Below are 12,874 nucleotides of genomic sequence, written 5' to 3'. Positions count from 1 at the left end.
TAAATTTTTTTGTAGTTATTTTATAGGACCATAGAAATATCAACATTAAGTCGAGTAAATCTTACATCACTTTACCTGTATCAACTCTAATGGTGAGGTTTGAGCTTTGAAGCTCTAACAATGTTGGAATCCAAATGTAACTTGTTTTCATGAAATTAATATTGATTCTAAACTCATTTTGATATTCTCAAACTATATGCAAATTATGAAATTCATCATTTGTTAGGAATTGCATCAATGGATCTACGTTTAATTTTCAACTTTGACTTAGACTATCCCAGTGGGGGTTTTTTGGTGAGCGGCTCATGTGATTTAATAAAAAAAATTGATTTAATTTGGGTGAACTAGGCCGCCCATGTTACCTTAGCTCATAAACGGCCACACAACTTTAAATGTTCACGTGTCGAGGAAAAAAAGCTCTATATATTTTTTTGGATAAAAAAAAATATAGCTTTAGGATAAAAATCATTATATATATATATATATATATATATATATATATATATATATATATATATATATATATATATATATAAAAGCACCCTTATAAATAGTTATTGCTGATCACTGGTCCATTTTTTTTATTAATACTCTATGACTAACCTCATTTCCACCGACCACATTTTCTAATGGCACTTAATGGATGACCAGTAATAATGAAATTGGTGTCCTCATAACCGACTATCTAAGCCAATAGGGATTGGATTGCTGTCTAATTCCCACCGCCATTTTTTTTGTTTTATATATTACCCTTATGAAAAATACTACATTGCTACCGGTCCATTTCTCCCCTTGGTCAGTTAGTCGTCAACCTACTGTTCATCGTCCACATGCGTCCTCTTTTCGTTTACCACCGGTACTTTAACTCCACCAGGTTAGTTTGATCCCTCCGCGTACCCATCCACCGCATCAAATATCTCACCTCTCACCTCAGACGATCGGGACTTCTCTCGCTGTCGGGGTTGGTTTATTCCACCATCGCAAATACCTCCACAACTTTAATCGTCTTCTTGATTCTTTTTCATCTCTTTCTTTCTTCTTCTTCCCCGTTTCTCCTCACTGATTTTCTTTCTAGGTTTCTAGATCGTTCTTTTATCAGAGTTGACACATAAACCCGTTTTCCCTCTTATCCCATCTAATATCTCTCTCTGTCGGTTGTTTGTTGATTTAGATGGAGGGAGGAGGAGCAACACCCTATATCCTCATACAGTTGAGGAGGTTCTTAGGGATTTCAAAGGTCACCGTTTCGGAATGATCAAAGCTCTTACCACCAGTGAGATTATGTTTTCTCTTTTTCTTCCTCTCGGTTATCTACTTCGTTCACCTTACTCCTTTTATCATTTTTTTTTTGTTTTCATAACTCAAATTCTCTACTTATTGTTGCATATGTTGAAGAATTTTACCATCATTGTGAATCAAGTTAGGTTCCTTCAACCTATCCCGACGTTCTGCCACCGCATTCAAGCCTCTCATCCTCTGCCAACGCCTCTCCACTGGTATATCGTCCTTATCTACAACTCCTATCTAATTTCCTACGGTATGTAAGAATTTGGGGTCTTAGAATATCAATTAACTTGGATAATTTATAGGACCGTGATTAATGTGACACTCGAATCCGATGCACATTATTATTATTGTGAAGTTAAAAGTTTCAATGTTGGCCCTTCTCACGAAGTGAGGAATGCTTGCTCACGTCTTGAGGAGTGATTTGGACCCGTGCATTATTTTAAGGCTCATGACGTGAGCAGTCTCATACTCACGACGTGAGAGCAACTGATGACCAAAACCCTAAGTTTTCGGTATTTAAGGGAATAAGAGGGCTAGGGTTGCCCACCCTCAACCTCTCTTATTCTCTAAACCTCAAGAAACCCTAATCTTATTCATTCTTAAGATCCTTTGTCATTTGGGTGCTTTTCTAGCTTTAAGAAGAAGAAATAAGTAGTCTGGTGGTGGAGTGGGCAAAGTATCGTCGCCATCATCATCATCATTATCATCTTTTCCTTCTTTTGGACCTTTGTAAGTATCAAAGGCTCTAACTTTATTGCTTATTATGGATAAATCTTGAGTTTTGTCCATCTTATTTATGTTATTGCATGCTTGAGTGAAGTAAATCCATAAAGTTGGCAACTTTGTGGATTCTAAGAGTCCCTAGATCATAATATTGTTCAGATTTGAAAGTTGGTATGGATTTGAGGAATGCATAAAGATTGAATCTCATTTCTTCACTTTTGACTTAGAAAGTGGATGGATCATGCTTGGTGCATGCATGGTGTAACACCCGGTTCCCGATACGTATTTTAAATTTAAGTAATTGCATATTTTACACTGGGACTCGGCGAGTTGGAGGCCCAACTCTTCGAGTAGACTAGGCTTTGGACGTGGGTTTTAAGTAACCTACTCGACGAGTTGGTAGCCCGACTCGGCGAGTAGATCTGTCTAGGTGAAACCCTAATATTTAGGGTTTGCACCCTATTTAAACGCCTTATCTTGTCCCATCTCAGCCTCCATCACCTCTCACAGTCCAGAAAAGCCCTAACTCGAAACCCTAAAGCATTTGGAGTGTTCTTGAGCCATTTTTGTGTGTTTTTGGTTGTTTGAAGCTTGAAGTAAGAAGTGGAAGCTTGGGGGTTCCAGAAGAAGCAAGTAGATCCAGAGGTTTTACTTCATTTCCAGCTCATCCAAGGTAAAAAGCTTCAACCTTGACTCCCCATGTGTTAGATCCTCTTTAGGGCTTGAATCTTGCCCTTTTTGGGGCATTTCTAAGTCACCTTTGGGTTTAGAACGTAATAGAGAGTAATGACTTCAGATCTTGAACCTAAGAAGGTTCTCATGTCATAAGGGCGCCAAATTTATTGCCATAAGAGCCCCATACATCTTGTAGACTCCATTTTTGGACCTTTTGGGTTTGAAGACCCATGCATGGACGTAAAGTTTGTGGCTTTACATGTAATATGGACCATGGGAGGTCAAATCTATGTTCTGGATGCATTGAACTCGACCGAAATCAACTGAATAGACATAGACTTTGGGGGACCCAACGAGTCGGGGTATGGTTCCCCAACCTTTTTGGCTTCAGATCGATATAGTTGGGTCTAGAAGAGGACTCAACAAGGTGGACTGGAATAGAGGCTTGAAGAGCGAAGAACTCGACGAGTTCAAGGATGAACTCAGCGAGTTCAAGGCAATGTCCCAACCATATGAAGACGAACTCGACGAGTTCCAAGGCAATGTCCTAACCATATCAAGAAGAACTCGTCAAGTCAAGGACTAAACATTTAAACCCAGATGAAGATGAACTCGGCGAGTTCAAGGATGAACTCGACGAGTTCAAGGATGAACTCAGTGAGTCGATTATAGAAGGTCCCGACTTTGTTTAAAGGAGAACTTGGCGAGTTATTGTAAGACTCGACGAGTAGGGTCGAAGTTTTAGCATTCTCAGGATTATGGAACTCGACGAGCTGTGGGGTCAACTCGGCGAGTTGAGTCAATCAGATGTTGACTTTGACCCAGAGTTGACTTTGACCAAGATGTTGACCTTGACTTTGACTTTGACCTGAGTTGACCATGAAATGGTAATTAAGGAGGATTGTTACGTGTAGGAATTGAGAGGATTTGATCCCAGCAGCGAGGACAATTTAGACACTTCACGACACTGAGGTGAGTTACCTTCCAGTAAAAGTGGGTCTAAGGCCACAACGCCGACCCACTAGTAGGAGTTATTTGTTAGATAATTGTCTCTGTGATAATTGTCTGGTTAGCCACTATCTGATATGCTTTATGTGCTAGCATGATATGATGTTATATGATAGTGGTAGTAGGGGCCGGGAATAGTCCCCAGTTACCGGTCGATAGGGCCAAAGGGGTAGTCTAGTACCTAGCTATGATAGACAGTATGTTTATGTTATGTTATGTTATTATGTGGTAGTGGTAGGGGTGCAATAGTCCTCGTAATCGGTTAAGATACACCGGAGGGTAGGTTGGGCACCTAGATATGCCTGACAGTGGGGTAGGTTGAGCACCCCGGTATGCTCAGCAGGGTAGGTCAGGCACCCAGATATGCCTGACAGGGTAGGCCGGGCACCCAGATATGCTCGACAATATGTGATTTGTATGGTATATGGTATCACGGGGGAACTCACTAAGCTTCGTGCTTACTATTTATAGTTTTGTTTCAGGTACCTCTTTAGCGAAGGGGAAGGAGCCGGCACAGTAGCAACGCATCGCACACATATGATTTCTGCATTTTGAGATCCATGGGATTGTACTCTGACATTATTACTATTTTATGTTATGGTTTTTGAGACACATGACTAAGGTTTTATGAAATGATATGAACCTTTGATTTTTTTCAGTAAACTGTTTTATGAGTTATTTAATTAAAAACAAAATTTTTGGTCTTGAAAATTAGGATGTTACACATGGCCATAAAGGAAACATTTTTATGCACCTTAGGTGTGACATCCCCAAAATCACGGCCAGAAAAGACCGATTTTCATTTATGCTTTTAAATAATTTCAGAGTAAATCCTTTTGATTTGAAAGAGTTGCGGAATTTGTTCCCAAAACAAAACATGATAAAATAATATTTATCAAAGCATTTCATCAAGAGATGCATTTTCATTATATAACCAAAACTCGGGATGTCATGTTCCGATACAGACCATAAAGCATAAACGATAAACATTACAAGTCATTCAGCAAATATTTACATAAACAGACTTGCAAACAAAACAACAAGATGATCCATCCATCTTACGCCCTTGCGCCACTTCCTGTAATACAAATAAAACTGAGTGGGTCAGGCTTGGGAGCCTGGTGAGCATATAGGGTTTTCAACCCACAATAAATAAGTTATATTTAATTTCACCAACCAATCACTATCCCGATTACCCATTCCCGTTATCCTCACTTTACGTCCCTAAAACAACATCTATCTCAAGGGACCTAATCTAGGATTTTCATCAGGACGGACATCACTGCTAAGGGGTTTCCTCAACAATAGATATCCTAAAGGCAACCATGAGGGGGATAGAGTACACCAGTGAACACATCGTTCACAACACCTACAGGTTATGAACCTGCTAGCGTTCCACTGGACTGTCTAGAAAGAGTCCGTGGTCGTTATCCATACTCCGCTGAATAACTAGATCAACAACAACAACAACAACATCGAGGCCTCTCATCTGTTTATTACACACCAACTATCTACCCATGTTCTACCCAACATATTAGTAGATAAAAATATATATATTTTCATACATAGTTTAAAACCTGTATATCATTTTCATTCAATATATATTCCACATAACAGATGAGGCATACCACATAACACGTATTCCATAGAAAACAATTCAGATCTATGAGATAGAACAAAGTGAATATCCATTCACGCATATAACCACAAAATATACACATAACAAGTATATCGTATAAAATACTTCATAGTTACTCGTTAGAAGAAAGTAACTACACCCTTACACATATAAACCACAATTTACTTAATACACTCAAACCGTACTTGTATTATTATCGTGTTTATGAAAGGTAGTATACACTCACTTGATCAGAAGATGATCGAACAACACTACGACTTGCAGAAGTAGTAATCCACAACAGATCTGGAAGATCTCCACAAAAATCGAACTTCTCGCGGGCAGAGCTTCGGCTCGGGAACCGCATTTCTCGGGATCTTCGGGATCTCGGGACTTGCCTCGGGGCTTCTAGAATAATACCGGGGCTTCGGGGTATTTTTGGCACGCAAAACGATGCAAAACGGGAGAGAGAAGAGAGGAAATTAGCACAATAGCCGGCTGCCCTTGCATCCTATTTATAGGAGGCTGGAGCCTCGGAGTACGCGGGGCGTACTGGCCTCCGAAGTCGTCACTGCATGCGTCATCCGAAGTGTCGACACTCTTCGGAGTACGCGCGGCGTATGTCGGATCGGACTGCTGACTCCCCCTTCGGATAATGCCGGATTTTTCAATTAAAAATAAATACAAATTATTTATCAAACTTCGGAAATTCATATATTCTTCATACGAACTCCGTTTTCGACGTTCTTTATATCCACGCATAGGTGAGACTACGCTCTACAACTTTCGTTTAGACTCCGTCGGCTAATTTTGACTTTATTTTTATTATTTATTTTTAATAGGCCGCGACAGAAAAACTTCGTTATAAATTCATAACTTCTTCGTTTGACGTCCGTTCTCGCCTAACTTTTTATCGCTTCGATACCAACAACGAGACGTTCGATCCTCGTTTAGATTGCTTCAGCTAAAAACCGCTCGATCTCAAATCGAGTATTTCAGGCTGCATACCGCTAAGTCGAAACTTCGATAAATCATAACTTCCTCATACGAAGTCAGATTTGGGCGTTCTATATATATTCGGAAACCTTGTTTCAACTACTACAACATTAACCAAAGATATTAAGTTTATTTTACACTTAAATTTTGACGCTTATTTTTATTCTTAATTAATCAAACCACATAATTAAGCAATTAAGCACAAAACACATAATACTCAAATAATACATTCTTATTATTTCAAAACGGGTTACAAAGGTTAACCTAGACTATTACATTGCTAAAAATGGCAAGCCCGGAAACACAGGCGTTACATTAGGGGTCCCCTTTAACTTCTGGATGAAGTAGACTCGAGGACTAAATGGAATAAGGACTTAAAATGGTGACCCTTAGCCTCAGACAGCATTCACGACGTGAGATGCAAGGATTCACGTTGTGAGATTCGAAGAATCCCTGTCTTTTGTTAGAATCCTTGGGGCCCATGACATGAAAATGGGTGCTCACGTCGTGATGCTAGTTCAGGTGGTTTCTTTGACTGAGTTGACTAGGTTGGATTGAGTCGAGTGAGAATTGGATCGAGTACGCTTTCACGACGTAACCAATGCCTGGTCATGACGCGAGGTTAGTTATGGTATTTAAGGACTGTTGACTTTGACTTTGACCAAGGTTAACCAAGTTTGACTTAAGGATATTCTGGGTATGTTGGATTATGTTAAGAAATGGTCTTATGGTTGGATTGGTGACGGTTAGAGCTGAGATTCGGAGTCGAGACCTCATCAACTATTGTTTAGACTGTGAGGTGGGTTTTCCTCACTGTACTTACGGGTAGAAGGCATAAAGGGCGACCCATTGGATTAGATATCCTGTTATGTGATAGTATATTATCGTGTTGTAGTGATCTGTTAGATCTGTATCTCGGTATATGGGATGCTGTTATGCTTAATGATCTGTAGATCTGCCTAATTTATCTGTTGACTGATTATATGTTTATCTGTTATATGTGCACATATTTTGGTTGGTGGTTGAGGCTTTATTGCTATGTGTGTGGCCCAACAGATCGGAGGCATTCCAACCTGATCGTTGATTAGGCCTGAGGGTATTCCATCCCAAGGATGACTGGACACGTTGTATATTGGCATTCCAACCCGATGGTTGATTGGAACCATTGTATATTGGCATTCCACCTAGGGCATCCCGAGGATGACTGGACCCAGAGGGTGATTGGGTCGGGAGTATTCCAACCCAATGGTTGATTGGAACCGACATGCTGTTGCATATGTTATTTGTTTATGTTTTGGTACCTTGGGGTAACTCACTAAGCTTTGGCTTACAGTTTTTAGTTATTGTTTTAGGTGCTTCTGAAGATCGCGGGAAGGCGTAGGCATGACTGTACACATCCTCTGTTTTATGCACTTTTGATCTATGAGATACTCTGATATGGAACAATTCTTTGAAAACAATGATTTTTTAAACATTTTATGAGTTGGGGTTGTTTAAAAAAGTTCAAATTTGTTGTGATTTTTATGGATGTTACAAGTTGGTGTCAGAGCCTTAGTTTGAGTGAACTGGGGGAACACTCGTGTGAACCCAATATCAAACTAAGGAAAAGAAAAGGTTTTAAAAATGATTTTCAAAATTGCTTTCAAAATAATCAAGAAAGGATGTGTACAATCAACTGGAGCCAGTAAGTAAACCCCAAATTACCACATTGTTATTTGATGTTGTGATATGTTAGAACAACATGCTAGTGATAGGCTAGGGATCTTCATGAATTGTATGATAGAATCGCCTAATTATATGATGCCAGGTAGCCTAGGTTTTCTTTCTTATATGGAATTGACATCATAATTGTAGTTGCTTAGTGTATGCATCATAGTTGTACATAACTAAGATTCTATAGCCTGAGAATGTTTGGTTTAGCCTTATTTCCTGTTCTTGTATGATAAAGGGCTTAGGGTAGAATCAAGTATTCGACTGTCTATAAGATCATGTGTTATGTATGATTAGCATACACGAGTGCTACAGGGTTGATGAAAGTTTCATGGATGAGTTGTGTGGGGTCAGTCGACCAGTTACGTAATGTTTAGCCTATCTCTAGGAAGTGAGGATAGAGTGTATGCGTATTCTAGTGAGTATTGTTAGGGTTGTTGTGATGATCCTCTGAGACAAGTACAGGTAGGTGTGGAAGGTGGTATGAGACCGTACTACTGGAAGCATAGGACCCGTACGCGTAGCAGGGAAATCACAACCCCTAGGATTTTGTTAAGAATTTATTTCCATGGTATTATATGTGTTTTATCTGATATCTCCTTGGTTTATTTTTAGTATGGCAATTACGAGACGATTTAAGGCAGGATCTGGATTAGGATTTGGAACTGCTGGCCAGGATAGGCCAACATTGACTGCGGATCGGGTTAGGGAGATCATTAAGGAAGAGGTTGTTTCCCTCTTCCCGGGACAGTTGCCAAAGATGTTTGGGTCTATTAAGATCATTATGATAGAGTACTTTGATGATCGATATGTTGCACTTTCTGAGACGGCTGCTGCTGCTGCGGCCGGGATTGGCGCTGAGAGAGCTTTCCAGTATCGGGACTTCAACAATACAAACCCCCGAAATTTGATGGAGTTCAGGATCTGATCATAGCCATGAGGTGCCTGTTTGACGTCGAAGGATGTTTCTTCACTTGCTCTTGCCCAGGTGACTAGAAGGTCAAGTGCACTCTGAACCTTCATCGGTCGGAGCGAAGGATTGGTAGAGACTTGTTATTAGCTCATATTCTCCTGAGCAGAGGGCTGCTGTGACTTGGGAGTAGTTCTCTGAGATGTTCTGTTCTAGATATGTTCCTATGGTGGAGCGAGAGAGGTTGGCCCAGGAGTACTTGGATCTGAGACAGGGGACTGAGTCGTTGACGGAGATCACCAAGATGTTTACATGGTCGTGGGTTTGATTCCTATGGATGGCGCCAAATGATGCGACATCAGCTTCGACCACCTGCTCTAAGGATGTGGTTCTACGCCGGAGGGAATCTGTGAGGTCACAATAGACAAGGTCGTTAGAACCGCCCCAAGGACTGTGCCCCGGGAGCAGGCTCCGACGATCAATTTAGATCAGTTGGATGGATGAGATAATTCTCCTTAGCTGGAGAGAACCATCTTGGTGCTTGGGATGGCGTATGGTGGCTGAAGGCGGAAGGTAGAGGCTGAGCCACCCAGCCGGATTCTAGGGCGGCGGCTAAGCCAAAGGGAAAGGATCCTTCTACATGGAGGAGATACTGTTCACTTTATAGGGGACAATTAGGTCAGACCTTGTGCTAGCCCAATTCATGCCTAACTAACAATGAGCTAGGAAAGGCCGACCGGGGTGTGTGTGCTCTACAATCATTTCAGGCTCTTCCTTTTGGAACCAAAAGTACCTGAAACATAAACTGAAAATCATAAGCATAAAGCTTAGTGAGTTCCCCAAAATACCACATACCATACATATATAAATAAACACATAATAGGCCCCGCCCAACATCGAGCCCCGCTCGGTATACAAATCTGTCAGTCATCTGGCCCTGGCCAATATACATATAAACATATAAACATATAAACACATGCAATAATCACAAAGATACATAACATACAGAATGGTCATCGGGCCCCGTCCGGTAAGCATACGAGCACATAACACATGCAAGAGTAACACATACATCTAACATCCTAACATAACAAAATTATGGGCCTGCATTGGTGCCTTCGACCCGCTAATCATAGTGAGGAAACTTACCTCGCACTGATAAATCTCACGGATAAATGTCTGGCTATTGGCTCACTAAAAATCTCCGCGCTATAATCCCAAAACATCATCCAGTTAATAAGTGGATCCCGACTCACCCTAAGAGTCCAAAATAGGGTAAAAGACCTTTTTACCCTTCCATATCTTTGGCCCAAGGTCCAAGCCCAATTGTCCAAAGATCCAAATTCTAAAATAATCACCCAAGGCCCAACTATGGCCCAAGTTTCCAAATTAGGCCCAAAGCCCTTCAACCAAAAGTCCAATAAAATATCATTAGCCCCAAAATAATATTATGATGGCCCAACAAGGCCCTAATTATCCATAGACCAAACATGGCCTAACACCGTGAGCCCAAACCTTCTGTGGCCTAACTAGTGAGTACGCGTGGCGTACTCAGCTTGTACGCTAAGCGTACTCACATTGAGGCTTAAACACACAACGTACCAACTTGTACGCCTAACGTACTCCTCAGCTTGACCATCCTCCCTCATTCAACACTTAATCAGTTAAGATCTCGCCCCAAAACCTAGACCTGACTTCCTTAAGGTGTTTCATCACGTAAAGTTTCCAACTTTACGTGCATGCATGGCTTAATAGGGCGTTAGAGCTCAAAAGAGCTTAATAAATGACTTAACACATGCATGAGATCCAAAACCACCATAAAGTTTGCACCTTTATGCTTAAGAAACCCTTAATATGACCAGATCTACAAGGATAAGCTCCAAAAATGACCTTAGCTCACAATCACCAACCAAAGGGGCCAAAATGACCAAAAACAAGCCAATGAATAGATCTATGAAATGAGATGACATGCTTTGAACTTTATACCTCAAAATCCACGAAATGAAGGTGCTAAAGCTGGATCTCAAGGTTCTCCTTCAAAGAATGATTATTCAAGCTTCTTCTCCTATCACTTCAAGATGCACAACACCCACCAAAAGCTTCACAAGAGCTAAAAAGCACCACACAAAGGCTAAGGAACGAATTAGGGTTTTCAAGGGTATGTAGGCTGCTTAAACAAGGCCAAAGAGGCTATCTTATGCTTTATATATGGTAAATGTCACACCCCCAAATCAGACGATGGAAACGTCCGAGGGATCGCGTGACTCAAATTGAATATCATCTCAATGAATATACATGAAACATAACATAAACTTCACCATACATTAATACATTACAACTGACATTGTTCACATCAAGTACATTGTTTAAACATTACATATTCATAGCATAAATTGTTTGAAAGTTTTCAAAAGCATAACACCCTAACATACTTGGTATTACTCCTCAACTTACCTGTTACCTAAGAATACAAGTTATTTTGAAAAACGTCAACATATGGAATGTTGGTGAGTTCATAAGCAGGGTTGTTTTGAAAATGTTTTGTGTGGTTTATAAACCCTGAAAATCCGATATTTTCTGAAAAAAAAATAATTTATACCAAAGTGTGAAGATCAATAGTTTTATGCGTGAGTGATTTCAAAGCGTGTATAAATGAGAAGTTTTGCATTATAGTTATTGTGTAACGCCTGTGTTTCCGGGCTTGCCACTTTTAGCAATATAATAGTCTAGGTTAACCTTTGTAACCCGTTTTGAAATAATAATAATGAGATTTTATTATTTGAGTATTATGTGTTTTGTGCTTAATTGCTTAATTATGTGGTTTGATTAATTAAGAATAAAAACAAGCGTCAAAATTTAAGTGTAAAATAAACTTAATATATTTGGTTAATGTTGTAGTAATTGAAACGAGGTTTCCGAATATATATAGAACGCCCAAATCTGACTTCGTATGAGGAAGTTATGATTTATCGAAGTTCCGGCTTAGCGGTATACAGCCTGTTTTACTCGATTTGAGATCGAGCGGTTGTTAGCCGAAGCAATCTAAATGAGAATCGAAGATCTCATTGTTGGTATCGAAACGATAAAAAGTTAGGCGAGAACGGACGTCAAACGAAGAAGTTATGAATTTATAACGAAAGTTTCTGTCCCGGCCTATTAAAAATAATTAATAAAAATAAAGTCAAAATTAGCCGACGGAGTCTAAACGAAAGTCGTAGAGCGTGGTCTTACCTTTCCGTGGATATAAAGAACGTCGAAAATGGAGTTCGTATGAAGAAGTTATGAATTTCCGAAGTTTATTAATCATTTTGTATTTATATTTAATTCAAAAATCGGAGGTATTATCCGAAGCCGAGTCACCCGTCTGATCTGAGGTACGCCCTGCGTACGCGAGAACGCCCCGCGTACTCCGATAGTGTCGACACTTCGGATGACGCATGCAGTGACGATTCGGAGCCTTGTACGCCCCGCGTACTCCGAGGCTCCAGCCTCTATATAAAGGATCCGAAGACAGCCATATTTCTTGTTCATTTTCTTTTCTTCTCTCTAGTCTTTTGCATCGTTTTTCGTGCCGAAGCTATCCCGAAGTCCCGGTATCATACTCTAGCCCCGAAGCAAGTCCCGAGATCCCGAAGATCCCGAGAAGTGCGGTTCCCGAGTCGAAGCTCTGCCCGCGAGAAGTTCGATTTTCGAGGAGATCTTCCAGATCTGCTGTGGATTACTACTTTTATAAGCCGTAGTGCTGTCAGATCGTCTTCTGATCAAGTGAGTGTGTAGTTATTTTCTTCTAATACAATAATACGAAGTATTTTATATAAAAATACGTGCTATGTGTATATATTTGGTTGTGTTATGTGTGAATGTGTATTCACTCTCTTCTATCTTATAAACCTGCTTATTTTTTTATGAGTGATGTGTTATGTGTGTGTGTGCCTCATCTGTTATGT

The sequence above is a fragment of the Lactuca sativa genome, chromosome 9, assembly GCF_002870075.4.
Source record: "Lactuca sativa cultivar Salinas chromosome 9, Lsat_Salinas_v11, whole genome shotgun sequence".
Taxonomy (NCBI): domain Eukaryota; kingdom Viridiplantae; phylum Streptophyta; class Magnoliopsida; order Asterales; family Asteraceae; genus Lactuca; species Lactuca sativa.
Note: the sequence above shows the minus strand (reverse complement) of the source record.